The sequence below is a fragment of the Lygodium microphyllum genome, chromosome 19, assembly GCF_053477565.2.
Source record: "Lygodium microphyllum isolate KBCC chromosome 19, Lygodium_microphyllum_v1.1.10, whole genome shotgun sequence".
In the NCBI taxonomy this organism is placed as follows: domain Eukaryota; kingdom Viridiplantae; phylum Streptophyta; class Polypodiopsida; order Schizaeales; family Lygodiaceae; genus Lygodium; species Lygodium microphyllum.
Window position 1 is genome coordinate 26,106,609 of NC_141153.1, and position 8,537 is coordinate 26,115,145.

The 8,537-nt window shown below is 40.8% G+C and overlaps 1 pseudogene; it reads right to left on the reverse strand.

Moving 5' to 3' along the window:
- Window positions 1-4,586: 4,586 nt before the first annotated feature.
- LOC148019670 (meiotic nuclear division protein 1 homolog) lies at window positions 4,587-8,305 on the reverse strand (annotated as a pseudogene).
- Between the last annotated feature and the right edge of the window lie 232 nt (window positions 8,306-8,537).

Sequence of the window (8,537 nt, forward strand, 5' to 3'; positions counted from 1 at the left end):
GAGTGGTACATTTGTGGAGGCTCACCTCTCTCATTTCCTAGTGAGGGTGATCGAGAGCCACCTCCTAAGCAACCCCCACAAAGCCTTCGACCTCCTCATTCTCCCTCATGACTCTCCCTCCTCCCTCAACGGGCACTACCCTCTACCTCACTCGATGCACGTGCTTATGCAAATGCATGTGCTTTGGCCAATCCATGTACTTCAGCTGATCCCTCTGCATCAGCTGATTTGTGTGTATGCATAGTGCATGGAGTACCTGTTAGAGGTGTACCAAGGTTTGGTGTTTGTGCGGCAGTGCTAGGCAAAGATGTGATAGGTGTCCCAGACATGACACTAAAAACCTCCTCTGCAGTGGGAGGGCGACCAAGATAACTGGTCATCTCCCCCATGAATTGATGCTTCTTTGAAAAAACTCCAAAAAAACTACTAACACCTCTAGAAAACTCCGCTAATGTATTATTCATGCATTCGAAATCAGGATCAGTGCTGGAAGATCCAAGATTCCACATCTATACAAGCAAAAATCCATTACTACCTCTGTCTATACATGTGTCTGTTAGCGCGTCTATATACGCATCTAAAAAAGTGTCTAGACTATCAGCCAAACGCACCTACTGACGCGCAAAGTCAGACCATATTTTCAAAACCTGTTATAAAAAATGGCATGAAGCCTCCATAGATTGTCTGAAGCATGTAAAGAGAGAGAGAGAGAGAGAGAGAGAGAGAGAGAAAGACAAAGAGAAAGCAAAGAAGATTGAGAGAGAGAAGAAGAACTCACCTTCTTTGCTTGTTCCGATGGGTGGCGGCTAGGTTGCAAGCTTCTTGTCCTCCGCCTCCCGTCCCTTGGTAGGTTGCTTGATTCTTCTTCTCTTCCTTGCTATTTGGCTCTTGTTCTTTACTCTTTGGCTCTTCGTTCCTCCTCTTTTTACTCTCTTTCCTTCCCTCCTTTTCTTCATGAAGTGATAGATAGACATGATTAGTGATGTCGAGCTCGAACTGCAGAAAACACGCGAAAAACACAGGAAAGCACTGGTTTGAAAGGAAAGCCAAATTTTTTTTAAAAAAAATTTAATATTCGCATGGCATGTCTATAAGTGCGTGTAATTGCACATCTATATGCGCAAATAAAAGATATTACACACGCTGATAGATGCGATTACACTTATTAAAATGCTAGCCTATGGTTGTTTTTGAATCAACATGACTTTCCTAGTCTTTCAATATCAAAATATTTCTCTCCATGTTGTAAGTATCAAAATATTTAGGGAATATGACATATATGCCAAATGAAATCATATATGTCCTTATGATTTAGGTGTAATTATGTTGTCATCTTCTACTAGTATGGGACATGTTGAGTCAATAAACAGTACATCCTCTAGTGAGGACGAGACATTGCGTCTTCACAATCGAGACGCTTGGCTATGACGGAAAATAAAATGTATGTGTGATCATTGTCGAGGATGTTTTTTTTTAGCACATCGAATCACAATGTCACATCTCAGCATGTACGGAGAGTGGGACCAAGAAAAAGACCCTGTAATTTTTACTACTTTATTTGCACAAATATTATTGGTCTATGTTGCGTCTTCACCATTAAACAAAATCTCATTTTTTTTATTGAGCAAGATACAGTACCACATCCTCAAATGGTCCCTCCAGGGCGTTGAGAGGTTGCGAAGCGTCGATGTGAGGAGGCAAGGTCCGCAAGAAGAGTAGAGATTGATAATGATGATAGCAGCCCTCTTCGAATGCCCCATAAAGTTTTGGAGGAAGAGATTTTGGACAACATGGTGCACGATTTATTTTCCCATGAGGTTCGAGGGGAGGGCGCCACTAGAGAGACAGATGACCCGCTACACATAGCATTGAAAACTCCATTGTACGAAGGTTGCACATACTCCATTCTATGTGCATCTCTCAAGATACTGAACTTACAAACCATTTATGGATGGAGTAATGCCAGCTTGAATGCATTAGTGAAGTATATATCATTTGATATTAATTTATAAATGCTTCTAGACAATATTCACGGTTTGTTAACTTTGTTTGTACAATATATGCAGGTTATTGTCACAAATGCTTCCAAATGGAAATAAATTACCAACAAGAAGGGAGCAAGCAAGGCGTTTCTTGACATATCTTGGAGGTCTCAATTACGTTAAAATCCATGCATGTGTCAATGATTGCATCTTGTTTCGTGGGGATCATGCATCTGCACGACAGTGTTCTATTTGTGGTGAACCAAGATACAACCAGGAGATGAAATCAATGGATGTGCCTCGTAAGGTTTTGCGACATTTTCCTATTATTCCACATATTCAACTTATGTTTAAGTGTGAATCTATTGCGAGACTCATGTCATGGCATGCTAGTCACCATTCAAGTGATGGAAAGTTGAGAATTCTTTCAGACACACCAACTTGGCAACACGTAGACAATTTGTGGCCTACTTTCAAAGAAGAGCCCAAAAATTTGAGATTTGGTCTAGGATTAGATGGAATAAATCCATTTGGCATCAAAAGCACCTCATATAGTGTATGGCCAGTGGTATTGGTGAACTATGATATCCTCCATCCATGGCAATAAAAAAATGACATGTAATGTTGTCCCTTTTTATTCCTCGAAAACACAAAGTAAAAAACATGGACGTCTACTTAGAGCCTTTGAACGAGGAGCTAGAAATTCTATGGAGAGCTATTGAGGTGCAAGATGTGAGTGTTCAAGTAGTTGTGTACTCTATTTTATTCATTCTTACCCTTAATCAAATATATTTCATCATTAACCTACTTGTTTCTACATGTTTAACTACATCAGGATATCATGCATGCCCAATTTGTGGTCCCTCTCTAGTTTCTTCTAGACTGACATGCTTGAAGAAGGTTATCTATGACAATCATCATCGTTTTCACCTCCAGTGAGAAGGAGACATTGCGTCTTCACAATCGAGATACTTGGCTGTGATAGAAAATCAAATGTATGTGTGATTGTTGTTGAGGATGTTTTTTTCGAGCACGTCGAATCATAATGCCACACCTCAGCATGTACGGAGAGTGGGACCAAGAAAAAGACCTTGTAATTTTTACTACTTTATTTGCAAAAATATTATTGGTCTATGTTGTGTCTTCACTATTAAACAAAACCTCAATTTTTTTATTGAGCAACATGTGGTACCACATCCTCAAATGGTCCCTCCAGGGCATCGAGAGGCTGCAAAGCGTTGACGCAAGGATGCATAGTCCTCAAGAAGAGTAGAGAGTGATGACGACGATAGCAGCCCTCTTCAAATGCCCCATCAAGTTTTGGAGAAAGAGATTTTGGACAACATGGTGCATGATTAATTTTCCCATGAGGTTCGAGGGGAGGGCGCCACTAGAGAGACAGATGACCTACTACACATAGCGTCGAAAACTCCATTGTACGAAAGTTGCACCTACTCCGTTCTACGTGCATTTCTCAAGATATTGAACTTACAAACCATTTATGGATGGAGTAATGCTAGCTTGAATGCATTATTGAAGTATGTATCATTTGATATTAATTCATAAATGCTTCTAGACAATATTCGCGGTTTGTTAACTCTGTTTGCACAATATATGCAGGTTATTGTCACAAATGCTTCCAAATGGAAATAAATTACCAACCAGAAGGGAGCAAGAAAGGCGTCTCTTGACATCTCTTGGAGGTCTCGATTACGTTAAAATCCATGCATGTGTCAATGATTGCATCTTGTTTCATGGGGATCATGCATCTGTACGACAAAGTCCTATTTGTGGTGAACCAAGATACAACCAGGAGATGAAATCAATGGATGTGCCTCGTAAGGTTTTGCAATATTTTTCTATTATTCCACGTATTCAACTTATGTTTAAGTGTGAATCTATTGCGAGACTCATGTCATGGCATGCTAGTCACCATTCAAGTGATGGAAAGTGGAGCATTCCTTTAGACACACCAGCTTGGCAACATGTAGAAAATTTGTGGCCTACTTTCAAAGAAGAGCCCAGAAATTTGAGATTTGGTCTAGGATTAGATAGAATAAATCCATTTGGCATCAAAAGCACCTCATATAGTGTAAGGCCAATGGTATTGGTAAACTATAGTATCCGTCCGTCCATGGCAATAAAAAAAAGGACATGTAATGTTGTCCCTTTTGATTCCTGGAAAACAAAAAGTAAAAAACATAGACGTTTACTTAGAGCCTCTTACCTTTAATCAAATATATTTCATCATTAACTCACTTGTTTCTACAGGTTTAACTACATTAGGATATCATGCATGTCCAATTTGCGGTCCCTCTCTAGTTTCTTCTAGACCGACATGCTTGAAGAAGGTTATCTATGACAATCATCATCATTTTCTTCCTATTGACCACCCCAAATATGCACCCCCCACTAATGAAAGAACTCCAAAATCTCTGACCATTCAAGATTGGAAGGACACTTCGACACACGCTGTCGAAGGGTTTTCGAAAGCAATGTCGCAACCACAGAGGTACTTGACTTAACTTTAAAGATGCAGCACAGACGGAAATAGCTACACTTGAGTCAGATCATGTGCCAACCAAGATGCCTGCATGTAAGTAGCTATATATATTGGGGTTCACTGCAGAGTATCTGTTCCCAGCACAGTAGCTTCAATCCCTTCCATTTGGAGAAGACCGTCCAAGCCATCTCTTTGTACATAAGTTCCAATTTGTCTTTTGCATCTGGGAAGTTCGTAGAACACCAATGTTGTAAAGCAAATATATTATTTGTCCAGTGGTTTACTGCAGTAAGTTTGCAACCATTTCTCATAGTTTCAAAAGCAATAGGATCATTGTCCGCATAGACTTCCAAATCCGTCCTCAAGGACTTATGCCTCTCCTCTGTACCTTTTAGTTCTAATAAGGCTGCCTCACGTTCAACTGTATCCTCTCTGCCTTTCTTGGAGCACTCTATCTCTCTAATAAGCTGTGCTTGCTGTTGCTTTAGGTTTCCTATATCACGTCTCAGCTGATTACCAGCAGAGCTTGGCAAACTCTAGAAATATACAGACGTGCCAATCTTGTCTTTGAACACAAGATCGTCATCAACTAAGGTCTGTAGCACATCCTTCACAGTCTGACTGACCACCCCTTTCATGGGCCTAGCTTCTTCAAATGGCCTGCCAAGACATCCACAGCTCCACTAGATCTTCAGCCTTTTTGTCACGTGATTCAAAGTACATATAGAACATCATTTACACTCCCAATAATGGACATGATAGAGTTGAATATCAAATTGCAGACCAAATATGAAGCTATGCATGTGACTATACCACTTGTCTCACAGAGCTCGATTGACATGTCACATGCAGGATATAGCTTGCTCAATCTGGTGTGATCCTTATCACCAATAAAGCCCATCTCAAAAGCATAATCTGCATATGCTTTGTACTATATCTCTGGATTTGTGAGGCCATTGCCAATAGAAAATCCCTTCAACTTGATTGGTAGACCCTCTTTCTCTTTGTTGCCCATGTGAATGCGACTAGTAACAGCAGGAATGTGTGTCCAGCATATGATTCTCCGGTAACATAGAACTCATTTCCTAAAAGCTCAGGATGTGCTTCATAGAAGGCTTGCAAAAAAAAAACTGTACATATCTTTACTGACGCCATTCTCATCATGCCGAATGTCTCGAATGTCACTGATGTAATTAAAACTAGTCCCAATTGGCTGGTCAACAAATATTATGTTTGACACCTGATCCCACCCATACTTATTCCAGATAAGTGTAAGATGTCCATTGCCTTGCAAATGCAGCAATTTGTAACTGTTCTTCTTCTGACATTCGCGACACTGTGGTCATTGCATCTGCATACTGATCAACAGTCTCTGCAAGAAATCCAGTCCCTTTGACCATCGTGTTCAAGAACTATGTCCATCTTTGGCCCAGCAGAGGCCGGTAGAGCTGGCAGAGCTGCTTCTCCTGTCCATTGGATTGAAAGGTAGAAAATGCACTTCTCTAATGTTTGCTCGGGCCACTTTTGGATCTGCCAGCATATTCATTATGGTAGTATCAATAGCATCTTGGTTCTCTATTCTGGATGCCCTTGCTCCCTGTCTCTTTTGCTATGGCCAGCTGATCACCTATTATCATCTTCACATTGACACCTAAGTTCAAAGCTCACTGAATGGACTCAGTACTGTCATGTTGTGGAGGATAAAAAAAAGGTAATAGACCAGAAAATCGCCACGGGCCACCAGGACACTCTTTATTCCTTTCAGGAACTTCCTGTAAGGCAACAGCAAGTGATTGCAAGCCCCCCCAGCTAATTTGTCAATCGCTGCATGTACTCTCCCTTCAATCTCTACTTTGTTATGAGCTAGATCAAGTATCTGCTCTGGAGCACCCTTGCTAGCCCTGAACCATTGTCTACCAGCATCAATGTCCGTAAGAGCTATTCTCTCGTGACCAGTAAAGCCTTATAGCCCGTAATTTCAGGAGTTTTTTCTTTCTGCGCCCCCATTTTCTTGGTATGCTCCCCCCTTTTTGCCTTCAATACGCCATTCCCATCCAGAAAAGTGGCTCCTCACAATAGCAACAGATAAAGTATTTGCCAATTCCGTTTTGCCCACTCCAGTGGGTCCCATGAACATAAAACTGGCGATAGGACAGTTCGGATCAGCAAGCCCAATGTAACTCTTCATAAAGTGTTGGTTCATGTCATACAAAATCTCATTCATCTGAAAAACTGCTAGAAGAGTCTCAATCAGCATAGTAGCTCTTATGCTGCCCCACAATGAACTCATTAACCTTGTTATTGACCTCTATCTAGGCCATGCCAGTCTTTTTGCCTACATTAGCAGTTCTCCTCAGAATTTGAACTACATTAGCATCTTCCCACATGTGCACATCTGTATAGATGCTTGACATTGTCTTCTCAAGATAGCCAGCATGACTACAAGCAATAAGAATTCTAGTTAAGATAACAACATTTGGCTTTGTCCTTCCTTCTGCATGTCCTGAAGGAATTCTACCACCTTCCTATTCCATCCGTCCATAAAGTTCAATACTGGCTAGATCATGACCTTGTAAAAAAACACCAGCAATCATTGCACCCTTCATATGCTTCAGCAGGTTCTCCATGTTTGGAGTACATATCAATGAGTACATTTCCTGCTTCTACATCAAAATCGGATTCTGTCCTGGTTATCTAATTAGATATCATTCTACCATACCTTACGGCCCCAATGCTATTACAAGCTTTTAGAACACATGTCAATATGAACTTGTTTGGCACAACCCTCATGCTGCATAATATCATACTAATGGAGAGCCTTCTCTCCCTATACTGCCCACGCAGAACAAAAATGCAAACACAACAACTAAGTATGTACAAAGTAACAGATGTCACACACACAACATTTTGGTGGATTCCACACCTCGGATGCGCAATAGTACGACATCCAAAGATGTCGAAGGGTTTTCGAAAGTAAAGTCGCGACCACAGAGGACCTTGATTAATTTCAGGATAGAAGATCAATCAAGCGAGATCACGATTCAATTTGAAAGAAGGTTTTTTACATCTGGATTCGAAGCTTCTGGTACATCCTACAAAGTATCATCGATGAAAGGGTAGAAGAAGGTTCTCAAGCTTGTTATCACCATGTATGACATTCATCCTGTGAAGATACTTGAATCTTTCAACAACATCTCTAAAATATCACCAGCGTAGCTTCTCCAATTCCTTCAGAAGCTTTTGCTAGAATTCAGCCACTTAGAAGTGCAGATAACTCTTTGATTTATAGAAGTAAGAATGACAAGCATAGAAAGGACTTCCTCTTGAGAGTTGAGACATTATGGGCAATTTCAGCACAGAACTTCCTGTTATGCATCATCAGAAGATCTAGCTCAGCAGAATTGTGCACCAAGAACTTTTTAAATCCATTGGGAAGAACATGTCAAGTCTTCTTGTTCTGTCCTTGATGTGCTTAGCCAAAAACTAAACTATTCCATGAAACTGCATCTTGCTGTAAGGATTTGTCAAATACACTCTGCCCATCCACCAAGCTTCCACACTTGTTACAGAAGGCAATGTCATTCTGGTATAATGAGGGAGCTTCTGGATTTGCAGGGCTTGCCGGATTCGGATCTGGTGTGCTGCTGCCAATAGGGTTAAGATTTTATATTACTTCTGATGTCCCAACAACTGACAACCCGATCATGTAAGTACATACGTATCCTACAGATCAGCAGCTTTTCTCCTCAGTTCATTCAATTCTCTTTCTATTTCTAAATCTTGGAAAGGATTTGAATTACTTCTCATAATTGTGCGCCATAATCACAGCGTCATAAATAGCCAGCTTCCTCGAATCGATTGCAAGTAACTGCTACTCGTTGACTCAAGCGCACCGCAGCACAGTACTGCCATGCACTCAACCTCCTCTTTACAATCGATTCTTCCTTAAATTTTTTTTCAGTCATCTGGTTCCTTCCATCGAAAGGCTCGCCGAGAATGTGACAAGCTTTATTGATCCAAGATTGCCTCCTTATACAGCTCTTTTGATCCTC